At 41.8% G+C, this 17,482-nt stretch overlaps 1 pseudogene; it reads right to left on the minus strand.

Annotated features, from left to right (window-relative positions):
* Nucleotides 1-12,153: 12,153 nt before the first annotated feature.
* On the minus strand, nucleotides 12,154-13,441 carry LOC117718702 (ruvB-like 2; annotated as a pseudogene).
* Between the last annotated feature and the right edge of the window lie 4,041 nt (nucleotides 13,442-17,482).

The raw sequence follows: 17,482 nt of genomic DNA on the forward strand, positions 1-17,482 counted from the left end.
GGCTCAGGCACAAACATAATTAGCCCATTTGGTAACCAGTGAGTTTGACTGGAGCAGTAAGGAGAAGACAAGCTTGCTATATATTTCACTGGGATCAGGATACAGAAGGAAATATCTGAAATACTTGGTATCATGAAATGTCTGAAATATGTAATTTCCAAAACTCATGTTTAATAGACATATAATTTAAAAACCATTTCGGCCGTGTATCTTGGATGTTCTAAGCCCGGGCGATACATGCAAGGTTGAAGTCACACATGGTCTTCGTGTTGGGCAGACTTTTCTTTCTAGTTTTAAAGAGTACGTAACAACTGCAGGGTATTTTAGAACGGTGTTTTATATGAGACAATTTGGCTTTGGGGATGGCTGTCAAGCTTAGGTGTATAAACTGAAGGTTCCTAGGGCATACCTCAGATTTACCAAATTGTGGTCTCTCTGGCATTGGAGGTAATTCACTTTGAATTCAAATCTCAGGTTTCAGTCTCACACCAAAATTTTAAAGAGAGGAAGACTGTGGATTTAGTCATTTAGTAATCTCTCAAAATCATAAGGACTCTTGTGATCCACTTGATTCAAATAATAGTTTTGGTTTTGTTATTGTTATTATTGACATCATTTTAACACCCCTTGATTATATAATAACTTTTTAAAATTCTAGGTTACAACCTCTTCAGGTCATAACTCTCACTTTCTCCCCTTCTGTTTCCTTCTCTCCCCCTGCTGCAGGCTGAGTTTTGCTATCTCTGGCCACACAGACTGTCGACATGTGGCTTCTACTGACTTCCCTTTCTGTAGATTTCTGCCTTCTCTGTGATTGTGTTGTCTGTGTAGCAGCTGGTGCGTGAGGGTTTAAATCAAAGAGTAGTAGATTGCTGCATAAGATAATTCTCATAGATTTTATTTGTTTTTATTTCCCAGCCTCATGAATAATTTTAATATTTGTAGGATTACAGAAGAAATAAAACTGTGATTTGTATATCCTGAGTTTTATAGTTGAAGCCACATGTTTTATCATGTTTCCTTTATGCTCGCCCACTTTCTTCCTCTAATGCGGTTGGTGTCCCACATTTAGACTCCCTATGGGCGCTAACTCAATTCACTCAGTAACTTTTCCGAGTGGAGCAGCGCTGGCAGCTGTGTCACCACACAGCCCATTGGCAGATTTGAGTCAGACTCTCATCCCAGGTACAGTTAACTGTGGTCAGGTTGGTAGACTCACCTCCCCAGAACACCCTTAAAGCAAAGGAAACCATGGACCAGTCAAAAGGTTGAAACATTGAATATCTACGTTCAATCTGTTTTCATAGTAGTACTTAGTGATTTGGGGCTTTGAGAAGTGGTCTAATATGAACTATAGTTTAATATATCATTGCCTGCCTCAGATATTTAGATTCATTGTGGGAGTTGTTCTTGTTCCTGAGCAGTGACTTCCCACTCCCTGACTAGGTGTTTGTCACAGTGACCTTCCTGTTTATGTGCAATGACAGGACTCGGCATATTCCTAGAGTCATGCACGACTGTTTTTTATTCTACAGAGGCCGGATGTGAAATAAAATTTCATGTATATTTATTCCAAGTGCTAGCTTGAAATATTTATTCCAAGTGCAAGACAATAAAGTTGGCTGGAGGATTCCATAGACATCAAACAATCACAGGCCCGAGTTTCTTCAGACTAGAGCATCAGTTAACGTGCTGGATTCCTAGAGAAACCGTGCATTATTATTTATGGCAGGCATGTCAATCGATTGTAATGGACTCTGCTTGAAACGACAAGAAGTCTTTATTTACAAGCACCTGTTTTCTCATATAGGATGGGCAATATTAGTGCTTCCCGTGTTCATGAGGCAGGAAAATTTATTCTACATGTGTTATGACGGTCACAATACAGGATAATTTAAATGATAATTATTTCTGAATACTAACTGTTAAACATATTTCATGGATCATGAAATTCCTATTCAAAAAGTATTGTTCCTTTCAATAGGATATTTAAATTTTATATTCTGTGACATCTTTTCTACTGGCATTATTGTAACATCTACAACAGTCATTCAACAAATATTTGTCAGGAGCCTATTGGATTCCAGATGGGCTCTTTGTTTAGGTCAAGAGAATGCGCCTACTCGCTTGGATCTTGCCTTCAGTTGGAGGAGCACGGGAACAAACAATGTGATATCAAATAGCGATTGGGAGCTTAAAGGAAATTGCTAAGAGCAGCAGACAAGACAGTGTAGGAAGAAGAGTGCTGTTTGTGTGTACTTAAGCGGGACTCCCAAAGTCATAACATTTGCATTGAGACCTGGGCGCTGGCTGGATGACAATAAAGAACTTATCTCTCTATTATTATACGTTATGCTATAAGTTAATACTATACTCTGGCACCATTTATAGACAAATGAGGCTACATGTATCCTGTCATTGAAATTCCCCATCCTTGTATATACTCAACAGATGTGCACAGGACATGATACCATATGTCTTATATTATACATAAGGATTATAATATGCATATTGATAACAATGATGCTAATATTTGCAAAGTCATCAGGATGCTCAATGCCAGCAGAATGAAGTTTTGACTAGTACAGTATCTCTGACTGACATTGGTTTATTGCTCTGAAAACCCACACTGATCCAGTTTTGTAAATCTCAAACTGTAAACTGTCCAAATGTTCAAAAAAAAAAAATACATGTAGAGTTTTTATTAGGTCACATTATAGAATTCACCATTTACAATGAACAACACTCATCTGTATTCTAATCATGGATGCATATTTAAAATACAGTGAAAAGTTAAAAAAAAAAAAAAAGCCTGATGCAAAAGGATACCTTGTATTTATGTAAGGTCCAAGAAGGAGTCAGCTAGTTGAAGGGATGGATGCAAACCTAATGGTGCACTAAAGACAAGCAAGATGGTGATTGCTAAGAGCTGGCTCCCGTGTCTGCATGTTTCACATCAGAAGATTCGACCAATGTTGATTGAAAGTATTAGGAAAAAAAATTGCACAAAATCTATAGACTTTGCCCCTTGTCGTTAGTTCCTAAACAATGCAGTATAGCGACTATGCCACATTTGCATCCACCATGCATTGTGATCTAGAGATTACATGAAGCACACAAGAAGATGGGAGTAGTTCATGAGTCTGGCTTTAGAGACGCTAGGATTCTTTTGCTAAAATTAGGGACAATTTTTCAGTGTTTGACGTGAACAGGGGAAAGGCCTGGGGGGCCTTGGCAGTGTCTCTTGCCTACAGAGAAGCTCCCATCCCTTTAGCCTCCAAGTTACACCAAAATAGGTCTCCTTCTTTGATGTTGCATTGAGACCACATTGTTATTCTGTGCATTTAAGTATCTGTTATAGTTTCCAGAAGGTAAACAACTTACACCAGCATGGTGACATACACCCCCCTAAACACCTAGGACTGGAAAAGCAGGAGGATCATGAATTCTGAAAGCAGCCTTGATTATGTAATGAAACTTTTGTAAAAAAAAAATTTTTTTTCCTCAAGAGCTCAATCCATTTATAAACTGCGAGACTTTGCAATATAAGGAAAATGTTAAAGCTTACACTTGGGAACTGAAAATATGAAGAAAAACAGCTATGAAGAAGGTATTTTTAAAAATTAATGATATCATGTGTTTATTAAACACAAATATAATTCTTAAATAGTTAGCAAAAGGTTATTTTCTTTCTTTCTTTTTTATTGTCTCACCCAGTGCTGTTTACTTGTGAAAGATACTGGTGAATAATTTTTTTATATCTTAAAGTATATCCAGAGGTGATCTACCTATAATAGTAATAGGAACAAAATGCATTTTTTTTTTACACTATCCTTTATATTGAACATGCCTTAAGGCACTTTACAGAATAAATACTGGTAGTGAATAACACTGAGCAAAATTTTCTATTGTTATTCATTTAAAACTCTATACATTTCAAATAAGGGAACACTGACCAGAATGCAAGTCTTCTGTCATTATTATTAATATGTAATTTCTAAGCGAACTAGGTATGCATATATAATAGAATAGCATGCTGAAATAATAAAGGTCACTGGCCATAAAAAAGATTTACCTGTCTACTTACCTACTTGTGATTATGATCACATTTATGTTAATATTGGATTGCTCACTTCCAAGCTTGGGGTTGGAGATTTGTTGCATGCGGTGACTGACAGCCATTGATTTACTGAGTGACTTAATACCCACTCTACTGCCGGGCAGGAAACTGCACAGCAGTCTCACTGCACAGGAAAAGCTCTCATCTCACCCTTTGTTCTGCTGGAGAACGCGTAATTTTGTTTTCCCCTATGTGTGTGTGTGTGTCTGTGTGTCCACATGTACACATTTGTTCATAATGCCCTGCGTCTGCTAGAGTTCATCATACAAATAAAGTAATAAATAAAAATAATGATAAAAATAATCTACTAATAGCCCTTAGTCACCTTGGTCTCCTTATGGCATCACAACTGTAGGACTTGAAGGGTGAAGTTTTGCATTTGGAATCTGGGGACTCTGTAGGGCAGAAGGGACTATGAGACCCTCAAATCAAATATTAGACACATTTACTGGGGGCAGGTATCATGGTCTTGAGTAAGGCCAAATCTAGGGTAGACATAAAAAAATTCAATGATAAAAATCATGGTATAAATTACCATAAAAAGCAAAAAGACCTAAAACCAGGGTAACTGCTTGGACCGAAGTTGCGTGGTTAAAGGACGGTGGTTTTTCTATGGTAGCAGACATGAGTACTGAGCACACAAACTGAAGGCAAGAAGAGCTGCATGCCAGAATATGCTCTCCTCTGCTGAGCCATGAACATGTACTTCCTCCCACAGGAGTGGTTCTGATCAGCTCTTTTATTTGGGATTGGATATGCGGATTCTATTTGTGCCCTTAGAATAGCAGCACAAAGAAACAAATGGGGCATTTCTTCACACATGAATGAAAGGGCCCTTTTTAAGACTGCTGCTCTGGGGAAGCCCAGCACTGGAAACTGTGGAAAGCATGTTCTTACAGCCACTGAATTACATCTCTGCTAGGGAGAGCAAGCATTTGTATTTCAATAGGTCTGCAGGACACTCTGATGCAGGTTAAGGTTTGGGACTACTGTTATAGATCCACCATAACACATCTACAATAAATAAATAAATGGCTCTATTTTAATTGTCTATCAACAAAGTGAGAATTATTTGTACTTGAACTCTAGCACTAATGTCAGAAGCAGTGTCTCAGTTACTTTTCTAATGCTACGATGAGACATCATGATCAAGACAACTTTTAGGAGAAAGAGTCTATTGAGAGCTTATAGTCTCAGATGGCAGCAAGAAGCCAGGTGTGGTGCTGGAACAGGAGCTGAGAGCTTGTATTCTGAGACACAGGCATGGAGGGAGGGACGGAGGGAGGGAGGGAGAGAGAGAGAGAGAGAGAGAGAGAGAGAGAGAGAGAGAGAGAGAGAGAGAGAGAGAGAGAGAATTAGGAATGCCTTGGGCTTTTCAAACCTCAAAGCCTGCCCAGTGACTCCAAGGCCACACCTCCTAATGCTTCCCAAAGAGTTCCAACAACCGAGGGCCAAGCATTCAGATATACAAGCCTATGGAAGCCACTTTCATTCAGACCACCACAAGTAGAAATTAGTCATAAGTCAGGGATCAGTGGATGGTTTCATGAGATAGTAATAAATGTAGCTTGTGCTAAAACCTGGAGAAATGTGACATTCATTACTGCCAGGATCTTGTCAGCTTTTAGGGTGCAGTTGTAAGTACTAATTTCAGTATGATTTGAGGGTAGTGGAGGCAGGTTTTTTGAATTCAGAAAGCCATGTGGGAGCTTTTTAAACATTCAAAAGACCTCAGAAGAAATTCTCTAGTCTTTCTTGTTAGTGGTGATAAGGCCATTAGGTTGTCTAGGAAAGCGTGGAGAGTTGTCATATCTCTAGAAGAATATAAGGAGTATAAATCAGCTTTGTAATTTATATTTTTGTTGAGCTTGGATTTGGTTATGAAAACCTTCAATATTTTTGTAGTCTATTCAAGGAGCAGCATCTTGGCTAGTGGTGATCCTGAAGTCACATCGGTGTCCCTAGACTGTCCAGTAGAACTGACAAAGGAAGGAACTGGTCCTTCTATCAGTTGGAGGCAGCCAACTGCAGCCTCAGCTGAAGCACGCTGCTTTTATTCTCTTATAAAAACAGACCTAAAGTCAATGTCACCTTCAGAAAGGAGCCCAGTCATGCTTAAGCATGGCATATACTATGACTTAACATTTTAGAAAAAGTGGCATATCTTAAGGATATCTTATTAAGATCTGATATAAAACAGTGAAAGCATAAACCAGGAGAGATTGAAGAAATGAGATGTATTTATAGAAAGTCTCGATTACCTTTGTTTTTTAAAATACCTTTAAAATTTTCTTTTTCTTCCAGGAGAAAACTGAAGAGCAAAAATTAATTCTCATACTTCAATTATAAAGTCACAACAGATGTTAAAGGAAATGTTATTGTGAAGACTGGCACAGCTGTACTGTGTTTTACACACTCCTTAATTTCTCACCCTCCCCCAGCCCTGTTGAATATATTACATCATCTCCGTATTAAAGGGCTGTGGGAAGATATAGAATTCTCAATAAAGTTTTTGAAACAGTGGAAACAGCCATACTCATAAATCCATGGTGCTTAAAATGATCATGAGCTGTAAAAACTCCCTTTAATGGTTCTGAGCATGCAAATGAGAGCAGACTTTGTTCTAAGCCAGTTGTCGCTGTCCTGGCACTGCCTCAGTGGGGCTGTTGAGAGTCCTGACCACCTATAAGTGCCCATACGCCACGGTGTGGAACAAGTTAACCCCTTGTTTCTTTATTCAAAATCTAGATTATCTTATAGGTCTAATATTAGTCTTAATCTGAGCCAGAGAAGCACCAGGCCACAGCATATCACTGAATAATTTTGATTTTAAATATGGTTGGGATCCCAAGCCAAGCCAATTTTAAGAATAATATGGGAAAATGTTTGCATAGGTTTATGTATATATTGCCACCCGTAGAAATTTTGATTTGGTCTGTCTATGGAGAAATCTAAAAGTATACATTTTAACAAAATCCCCAGATGTTTCTACTGTTAACCAGGTTGAACAACCACTGATGCCTTTTCCCTGTTCCTATTGATTCATTGGTTGCTTCATGTGTGTACAGAGTTATATGTAAAATATTCTGAGGTAAATACATGAGCTCTACAGTATTTATCAAGGGAAGTGAGAATATTTTAAGGGACAAATCACTTAAATAAAAAAGATGTCTAAAGCTGAGGGTGTCTGGGATTGCAGTTGGTAGGAATTGGAGCCAACTTGAATCTTCCCATTTTAGATCTGTACCCTTTAATCTGGACCACAGCCAAGTCTGCCAGCTCTCCAACAGGGTTCTTCTTCCTCCTCCTCCTCCTCCTCCTCCTCCTCCTCCTCCTCCTCCTCCTCCTCCTCCTCCTCCTCCTCCTCCTCTTCCTCCTTCACCACAGGCAAGTCTGCCAGCTCTCTAACAGGGTTGTTATTGTATTGTTCTTTCTTTTCTTCTTCTTCTTCTTCTTCTTCTTCTTCTTCTTCTTCTTCTTCTTCTTCTTCTTCTTCTTCTTCTTCTTCTTCTTCTTCTTCTTCTTCTTCTTTCCTTCTCCTCCTTCTCCTTTCTCCTCCTTCTCCTTCTCCTTCTCCTTCTCCTTCTCCTCCTTCTCCTTCTCCTTCTCCTTCTCCTTCTCCTTCTCCTTCTCCTTCTCCTTCTCCTTCTCCTTCTCCTTCTCCTTCTCCTTCTCCTTCTCCTTCTCCTTCTCCTTCTCCTTCTCCTTCTCCTTCTCCTTCTCCTTCTCCTTCTCCTTCTCCTTCTCCTTCTCTTTCTCCTTTCTCCTTTCTCCTTTCTCCTTCTCCTTCTCCTTCTCCTTCTCCTTCTCCTTCTCCTTCTCCTTCTCCTTCTCCTTCTCCTTCTCCTTCTCCTTCTCCTTCTCCTTCTCCTTCTCCTTCTCCTTCTCCTTCTCCTTCTCCTCCTCCTCCTCCTCCTCCTCCTCCTCCTCCTCCTCCTCCTCCTCCTCCTCCTCCTCCTCCTCCTCCTCTTCCTCCTTTTCCTCCTCCTTCTCCTTTTCTCCTCCTTTTCTCCTTTTCTTCTCCTTTTCTCCTTTTTTTCCTTTTCTCCTTTTTTCTCCTTTTTTCCTTTTTCTCCTTTTTCTCCTCTCCTCTCCTTCTCTCCTCTCCTTCTCTCCTCCTTTTCTCTCCTTCTCTCCTCCTTTTCTCTCCTTCTCTCCTCCTTTTCTCTCCTTCTCTCCTCCTTTTCTCTCCTTCTCTCCTCCTTTTCTCTCCTTCTCTCCTCCTTTTCTCTCCTTCTCTCCTTCTCTCCTTCTCTCCTCCTTTTCTCTCCTTCTCTCCTCTCCTTCCTTCTCTCCTTCTCTCCTCCTTTTCTCTCCTTCTCTCCTTCTCTCCTTCTACTCCTCCTCCTTCCTTCTCCTTTTCTCCTTCCCCTTCCCCTTCCCCTTTTTTCCCTTCTTCCCCTTCCCCTTCCTCCTCCTCCTTCTTCTTCTTTCTTCTTCTTCTTCTTCTTCATGTGAACAACCAATCTCTTTGGGCTGAGGCCAGTGAGAGTGGGAGGAACAAAGTTCTCCTCCCTCCTTCCCCTTCCCTCCTTCCTTCTTTCTCCCCCCTTTCTTTCTTCCCTTTTCTATAATAACCTAGTAACCTAACATTTAATGAAACGACAGCCAAGTGTACATAGTGCTTATGTCTAGACTAAGTGTTCTGAGCCTGGTGGTGAGCAGGAGTCCCAGGAGATACATGCATGGGGTTCAGAGAGCCTGTAAAGGCCCTGATGCTAACATTTGCACCAGGGATTAACTTTCCTATATTTGTTTCTGGCAGAAATATATAAACCACAACAAGAGCCTGATCTTTTTTCGAGGCAAGATAAGCTTACCCAAATTACCAAGTACAATATGCTTCTTTAAACATTTAATTTAATTAAACTTTTTTTTTCTTATTCACTTTCCATCCTGCTCACTGTCCCCCTCCGGGCCACCCCTCCCACAATCTTTTCCCTCTCTCCCTTCCCTTCTCTGGGAGGGTAGGTGTTAGTAGTCTGTCTAAACTCCACCTCCACAGTTACCTGGCAACAGCCATGTATACTCCTCCCCACAGTTACCTGGCAACCGCCAGGTAGGCCTGGTCCACTATAAAAGGGGCTGCTTGCCCCTCCTCATTCTCTTAATCTCTTACTCTCTTACCCTCTCTCTCTTACCCTCTTGCCTCTCTGTCCCCTCCCCCCTTCTTCTCTCTCCATGTGGTCATGGCCGGCCTCCACTTCTCTTCTCTCTTATCCTTCCACCTTCTTCTCCTACCTTTGCCCTATCTCCTGAATAAACCTCCTCCCCCTTTGGAACCTGTGTGGTCTATTCTGAACTGTGGTTGGATTTCTAACAACTAACAGTAGGGGCTCCCTGCGCATCCACTCCCTACCCTGGCACTTCAAGTCTTTGTGAGACTAGGTGGTTTCTCTCCCACTGAGGCCAGACAAACTGATTCAAGTATCAGCCTCACCCAACAAGACAAAGCAACCAACAACACATCCACAAGTCATCTAGAATAGTGCCTGCATACAGTGCATAAGACATCTAGAATAATGCCTGCATATACTGACCTAGGGAAGAAGCCAGGAAAAAAAGCATCATGTTCTCTACATGCTTCCTTAATTATTTTTTATTGGTCTAAACAAAAAAGGATTCTGCAGCTTGCAACCAAAGAGCTTCAGAGAATGTGGCAGTACTTTGGGGGAAAATATTCAAATACTCAAGTCAATGATCCTGGGTCTTCACTGGCATCAGGAAACTGAGGTACGGTCTGGCAGTCTAGGGAGCCGCTGGTGAGCAGAGAGCTGAAGCATGGACAGGAGTGGTTAGCAGCCTCCCCACTGTTTCTCCTTGCTTCTGCTCTGTGTCCACTGTAAGGCGATGCTGACAGCCAGTGGTCCCCACTCCTTCCCATTCCTTATGTCATATTTGCTCATGAATGAATCTCGTATCTTCTTCATTTAAGATATTTTTTCTTTCATTTAAACTAGCCTCTTAAAATATGTGGTTTAGGGGGGTTCTCAACAACAGATCACTTAAGGTGTGGGTGACAAACCCATTTGTCTACCCTCTTCTATCTGTTACCCGGGTGGGCTAGCCTCATTTCTGCTGAGGGCAACTCATTCTCAATTTTTAAGGGAAAGAAGTAATTGATTAGCTTCACGAGTGCAACACTGGATGGTGTTATATAAGATGACTCCAGCACCGCGTTCCGTATCCTCTCACTTGATTAAAAAGTTCACACCACTGTTATCCCCTCCTCACGCCCCTTCACACCATCAAACTCCTCTACTGGTTCATTCCCTTGAGCACACAAAACTGTTGTCTTATTTCTACTCTTAAATGCCTTTAGAACCCTTAGTCCCAGGTAGCGACTGTCTTCACATTTCAGCTCCACGTCCAGCAAAATGCAAACCTGTGTCTCTGTGCTCGCCCCTTTGCACTCTTCCCCTGGTCAGTCTCTAATTCTTTTGTTTCACAATCAGAGAAACTCACTCTAGAGTGACTGAGGTGACTGACTGACAACCTCAGTTCTGTCAAGCTCAATGGCTGACTCCTCTGTTCCCAGCTGTTCTTTAGCAAGCTGGTCATTTTTATTCTGTGAAAACTGTTCTCTAAAGCGGTTGCCCACCTGTGGATCCCATGCTCCTATCTGGGTTGCCTGGTCTAGCCTCAGCAGGAGAAGATACACCTAGCCGTGTGGAGAGCTGATGTACTGGAGTAGGGGGATACCTGGTGGGGAGGCTCCACCTTCTCAGAGAAGGAAATGGGGAGATCCAAGAAGGGGTTATGTTAGGGGGATTCTGGGAGGGGGCCAGCGATCAGGATGTAAAGTGAATAAATACATTAATTAAGGAAAAAAAGAGAAAATGTTCTTAATAAAATTTCATATATCGAAAAAGGTCTTTACTTGTCTTTACTTTACTTTTCCTGTTGGAGAAGCTATTGTTTCTCATGACCCCAACCTTCATTCCTATCTGAAGACTTCAGAAAACCAGAGGACTAATATTCCTGTCTTTAGTAATTTTTTTTTTGGGGGGGGGGCTAGGAGAACACATACTCACCAGTTTGTCCCCTTGCTCTTTCCCCCACAACATCTACGTTCTTTCAATAACCTCCACAACTTAGTCACTGGACTGAGTGATACACATTTCAAACTTAACTCATATCTGAAGTATCCTTGAAGTGTACTCTTTCCTCAGTGAGCTCCGGTAACAAAGCGAGGCGTGTGCTTTCTCAGGTTCAGAACCTTAGAGTCTGGTCTCTCTTGTTTTACTCACCATGACTACTCCATCAGCAAAGCTCCTGGCCTCTCCTTTCAGCCCACAGTTCATCTCCAGTCCCTGCCCCCAGCCATCTCCTGCCTAGACCACTGAAATACCCTCCTGACTATTCTTGTTGCTTGCAGTTTGCCTTCTCTTTCAGCTTCGTATAGTAACTAGAACAGCCATTTCAGAAAGCCTGTCAGCAGCTGTAATATATGACTCAAAAATCTTTCAACAGTTTCCATCAAACTTAAAATTCAAATTCCATATGCTATGGTTTGAATACACAATGTCCCTATAGTCTTCTGTGCTTGAACAGTTGGTCCCCGAATGATGGCACTGCTTAGAAAGGCTGTGGAATTGTGGCCTCATTGGAGAAACCGGGCTCTTGGGGGAAGTGCTGGGTCACAACTGAATTCAGGTCCTAGCTCTGCTTCCTGGTGGACTATTCAGAATCTGAGAGAGCAAATTTAGACTCTTGGAGCAGCCATCAATAGGAACTGGTCTCGGCATGACCTTACCTTCCTCGCCTCCTGTAAGTTGGTTCTTCAGTTATTCTGTCAAGATGATGACCCGATCTGTGCCTGCATCTGTGTGACCTCTTCAACCACAGTGTCACTTGTCTCTATCCCTCTGGGTACATGTACACACTTTTCCTGTTTTAGTGATTCTACATGATCACCTTTTCTGTCTAAAATGCTATGGGATTTTTTCCCCCAGTTTTCAACCATTTTATACAAAAGCACAGTATCAGAACTTGTAGAAAATGGGGTGGGAAGAGTTGGGCGAAGTGTCAGCTCAGATGTCCGTTGTTTCACCTCTGAGCTCCTTGCAGAGAAGGAAGTCATCCTGGTATTCCTTCACGCACTGTACTGAGTGAGATTCATCACTTGATGCCATCCAGCAAAGCCACTGTGCCCATTCGATTCCCCGCACACCAGGCTGGCCACTGTGATGAGCTGTATATCATAGCGCAGGGACATCTCCATCCCAGTGTGGGTCAGCACTGTGTAAGCATCCTCTCTCATCTCTACTTTTTCCTCCTCACAGCAGATGCACAGTACCTAGGGGGATGTTGACACAATGAGCAAGCGGTCAATTGGTATGCCACGAGGACTTTGGTAGCTGGCACGTTGCATCTAGGTGAAGCCTCAGTTGGTATCTATGATGCGGACAGGGATCATATCACTCTCCAGGGTCTGGTTGAGGAAAGAGAAACTCTCAATTTCCAGCATGTGAACCTCGTACATGAACAGCACTCCAGACAGGAGCCCTGCTTTGCCTTTCTCCCCAAACTTAGCCACCTTGGCATTGTTTTTTTCTCGGACTTTTGACTTGATCTCCCCTGTGTCTCCTGAGAAGAGGGCTTGGAAGCCCTGAGTACCGGAGTTGATGACATCAATCTCATGGAGGGACACAAAGTGCACCACCTCCTTGCATACCTGTGGCTACCTGCTCCATCTGGGCACTGCACAAACTTGGTCTGGGTGCCATGGTGCCATTGTATTGGGAGCATGAGAAAGAGCGGCCCAGCTTAGAAATCTTTCTGGTAGCCTTGCCAGTGGTGATTCCCTGCCTGGACCTTGTCCTTGATCATCTTGGTACCCAGATGATAGATGGTCTTGAGTATCAGTTCACCCACCTTTGATCCCGTGCCTGTGGCTGGCGGATCAATCTGGGTCTCCACCACCATACTTTCAATGATTTATGTCTTCTTCCTGGTAAGGATGTCAATGGACCAGCAGAAGGCTGAGTCAGAGCCTCTGTCTTGGTCATCTCCAGTGAAATAATCTCACTACGTGTGACGGCTATGAACGAATGGTGTATCGGGTCCTGGCGGCTGTGCCATGCTCATGGCAGTGGCTGTCTTCCCCGTGCCTGGCTGGCTAGCAGTGAGGACAGTTGCAATCTTTCCTTCTCTGATCACCTGTAGCTCCACCCCAGCTGCACACTGGACATGTCTTGGGAAGACTGTCTTGGTTCCAAGACACCATCTGGGCCCAGACCCCAGATGTAGGAGTGAGCTCTGATTTGTTTCATTCTTGTCACCTCATACCACTTTCGAGGTGGCTGCCATGGTTACCATGATGCACACCAATCCAGATTTTTAAGTTTGGTTCATGGTTTCTTGTCCAGTGTTCTCTCTTCTTAAAGAAGAGGCCTTCCCTGGATCACCTTTTGAAGATCCTAGTATCTTGATGGAGTTCTAGTTATTTCTTCTTTTTTTAAAAGACGTATTTATTTTTATATTTTACATGTACATGTGAGTACCTGTATGTATGTATGTGTACTACATGCTTGTTTGATGTCTATGGAAAACATAAGAGGGTGTTTGATCCCCAGAGCCTGGAATTATAGAGAGTTGTAATCTACCACAGGGGTGCTGAGAACTGAACCGGGGTTCTCTGGAAGAATAGGCAATGCTCATAACTGCTGAGCCACCTCTCCAGCCTCCACTTCTAGTTCTTTACTTAAACAGTGGCTAAAGAGCTTGCTGCTTTATAAACGTGTGATATGGTTTTCATTATGCCCCATAGTAAACAATATGTGAAAGAAAGGTTTTAGTGGCTAAGGATGTATCTCAGTGGTAACAGAATTTCCTAATAACTCCAAATGGTATTGAAAACAACCAGAAAAACTTCTAAAAAGATGTTACATGATAAAATAAAAGAAAAATATTTAGGGAGATAAAATTATCCTTACTACAATTCTGTCATTGTACAATTATCAAATTATTTTCTACATTATATAGATATGTGGAAGTCTTACATTACTAGTTAAAAGTTTTATTTTTTAATCTGGTTGCATATTTTTTTTCAATTTTTTGCTGTTATTTTTTATAATTATAATATTATTTTATTATTTATATTGCTATTTCTATTTCAATTGGATATTTTATTTATTTACATTCAAAATGTTATCCCCTTTCTTGGTTTCCCCTCTGCAAACCCCCTATCCATCCCCCCTTCCCCTGCTTCTATGAGGGTGCTCCCCCACCCACCTACCCACTTCCACCTCACTGCCCTAACATTCCTCTACACTGGGGCATCAAGTCTTCACAGGATCAAGGGCCCTCCCTCCCATTGATGCCAGATAAGGCCCCTTTAGCTCCTTTAGTCCTTCCCCTAACTCCTCCATTGGGGTCCTTGTGCTCAGTCTGATGGACTTGGGAGGAAGAGAAGAGGGAGAGGGGAAAAAGAGGGGCAGAATCAGGTATGGGAGGAGATGGAGGAGATGTACAGAGGGTCAGGAAATTGAACAGAGGTGTGTAGCAATGGGGGATGGGGAACTGCGTGTAGCCAACAGCAAGTCCCAGATGCCAGGAAAGCAAGAGCCTCCCAGGACCCCATGGGGATGACATTAGCTGAAATACCCCACAAAGGGAAGGGAGAACCTGTCAAGACCATATCCAGAGGTTAGACATGGCCCCCCAGTTGAGGGATGGGGCCACTCACCAAAATTACTCCTGTCTAAAGGAAATACAGGGACAAAGAGTGGAGCAGAGACTGGAAAAAAAAGGCCATCCAGAGACTCCTCCACCTGGAGACCCATCCCATATGCAACCACCAAACCCAGACACTATTGTGGATACCAAGAAGTGCTTGCTGACAGGAGCTCAATGCTGCTATCTCCTGAGAGGCTCTGCCAGATCCTGACCAATACAGATGTGGATGCTCGCAGCCAACCTTCAGACGGGTCACACATTTCTGGATTGGGAGAATTGCGAGGGAAATTTACATGCCGGATGAGCATAGACCCCCACAAAGACACAGTCTTCAAGCCCAGATGTGAGCAGAGCAGAAGCAGAGCCAACAAGGGAGTGTTCTGGAGGATGTGGAGGGTAACACACAAGTGGATCAGCTAGCTAACGATTCTGCTCTGTATTGACTTCTTAATTTCTTTCCTGTTGATTTTTCATCAGCTTCTCCACAATACTCAATCAACGTTTTTCTTCCTCCTAGAACTCTTCCTAGTTTCCTATCAGCTCTGAGGACAGGATTCTTTATTGGAGTGAGGAAGCTGAGAGATGCTCATGAACGACTTCCTTCTCTCTACTTAAAACCGACTCTACTGCTCCCATGACCCTGGTTTTCCCAAATTCTGTCCTTGTTATAAAACTTCTTTTCTTTTATTACTAATAGATATTTCCACTCTGAATTCCATTTACATATGATCATTTCTTGACCCAGATTTGGACAGCAGTCCCTCCCTGCTTAGCTTTCTCCATAGTATTTATTACAGCTCAACACTGTATTTATTCCTTTACCTTGTGGTAGACAGATTGTCCAAATTAGAAGAAGGTCCAGATCTTGAATCAGTGGTTAGAATACAGTAGGTGCTCAAGAAATATTTGTTAAATGGATATGAAGGAGGATCTCTGTATAATATTGTACACGGTGTTGCGTAGGAAAATTAGCATAATTTAATAATTTTCTCTCTGGGGATTTTATTTTCAATTTTATACCATGATATAATGTTTTTCCTTATAGAAATGCTACATTTTGAATAAACAATGAAGAGTCTTCTGCCTGAAATAAGTAATACAGTCTATGACAGTATTATCTCTGTTTATTCAGAATTAATCTTTCTACTTTTTTATTGCTTGTTTGCTTGCTTTCTGTCTATGTCCTTCTTTCCTTCCTTTCTTTTTTCTTTCTTTTTTTTTTTTAAGTGCTGGAGATTGAATTCAAGGCTTATATATGGTAGTCAAATGCTTTACCACAGACTTACATCCTCGGATTTTAACAATGCCTCTTTTTCAATTACAGCACTTCTTTGCATGAAACAATGTTTATTTACTATGTGTCCCCTTGTCTGAAATGTCAGCTCTGTAGGGTAGAGGCTGTATCTTATTTAAAGGTGCAGCTTTTGTGCCTAGAACAGTGATAAGCTTGTAGAAGATGACCACATTAACTTCAGTTTTCACCCCAAACCTACTGCTCACTGGAATCCTCCTGGTGTGAGACCCAAGACTTTGCACTTTTAAATGAGCTTTAAGGATGATTTTTTTAAATGGAGGTTAAAATTTTAAACTACCTGTTGAAATGATCACTCTTAGGTTAGTAATTGTAGGGTTATCAAACACTGCCTCTAGGGCGCAGTCTCCGATGCTATTCTTTTACCCTTAGCTGCCATAATGAAAAAGAGATAGATAAATCGGGCGATCCATAAAGGTCTGAGAATGCAAATGCGTCCTTCTTGTCTCTCAGTAGCAGGTTTAACCCATGCAGACAGAGCAGTGGGTTCGTCCCCTCTGCATGTAGAGCCACTGTGCTCATTTCCCTGTGCTCTGAACAGGGCTTAGAAAACTGCCACATAGATACTGTAAATGACATTAGTCTAACCTAGTTGTAAGCTGTGTGAATTTCAAATACTCTTCCTCTTATAAGATAGATGTGAAAAAGCGCATCACACCCAGACAGAAATAAATCTTGTTAAAAGAAAACTCTTCCACAAAGGTTTTTGTTTTGTTTTGTTATTCCTGGATCCAGGTATCCATATACATCATAGCTGAATACGTTCCTTACCACCTTTGGAAGATGGAAATGTTTTATTTTAAATTATCCCACTGTCTATGATGGCAGCTATTTATGACTCTATGTAAATTCCACAGCCAGTCCTCATATTCTTCTCACTTTGGAAACTGACTGCACCATCAAGCTGAGGGCGCAGCAATCCTGTCCTCCGGGAGATTTGCTTCTTTGGAAGGACTCCTATGGCCTAATCTTAGCATTTGCATAGAAATGTATTCTTCAGTTGCTTAAGATCTGAATTTTCATCAGAGAATATAGATGGGAAGTTTTACAACCTTTTGATATATTCTACAAGTTGTTAGCTATAGTGGTTTATTTGCTGCTTCCTGCTTCCTATACCAGAATGGTCATAAACATGAAAGATTCTGCCAGTCCAGTTCCTAAAGAAACCTTTCCTTCCTTCCTTCCTTCCTTCCTTCCTTCCTTCCTTCCTTCCTTCTTTCCTTTCTTCCTTCCTTCCTTCCTTCCTTCTTTCTTTCCTTCCTTCCTTCCTTCTTTCCTTTCTTCCTTCCTTCCTTCCTTCCTCCCTTCCTTCCTTCCTCCCTTCTTTCTTTTCTTCCTCCTTTCCTTCTTTCCTTCCTCCTTTCCTTCCT

Source organism: Arvicanthis niloticus, chromosome 13 (genome assembly GCF_011762505.2).
Source record: "Arvicanthis niloticus isolate mArvNil1 chromosome 13, mArvNil1.pat.X, whole genome shotgun sequence".
Classification (NCBI taxonomy): domain Eukaryota; kingdom Metazoa; phylum Chordata; class Mammalia; order Rodentia; family Muridae; genus Arvicanthis; species Arvicanthis niloticus.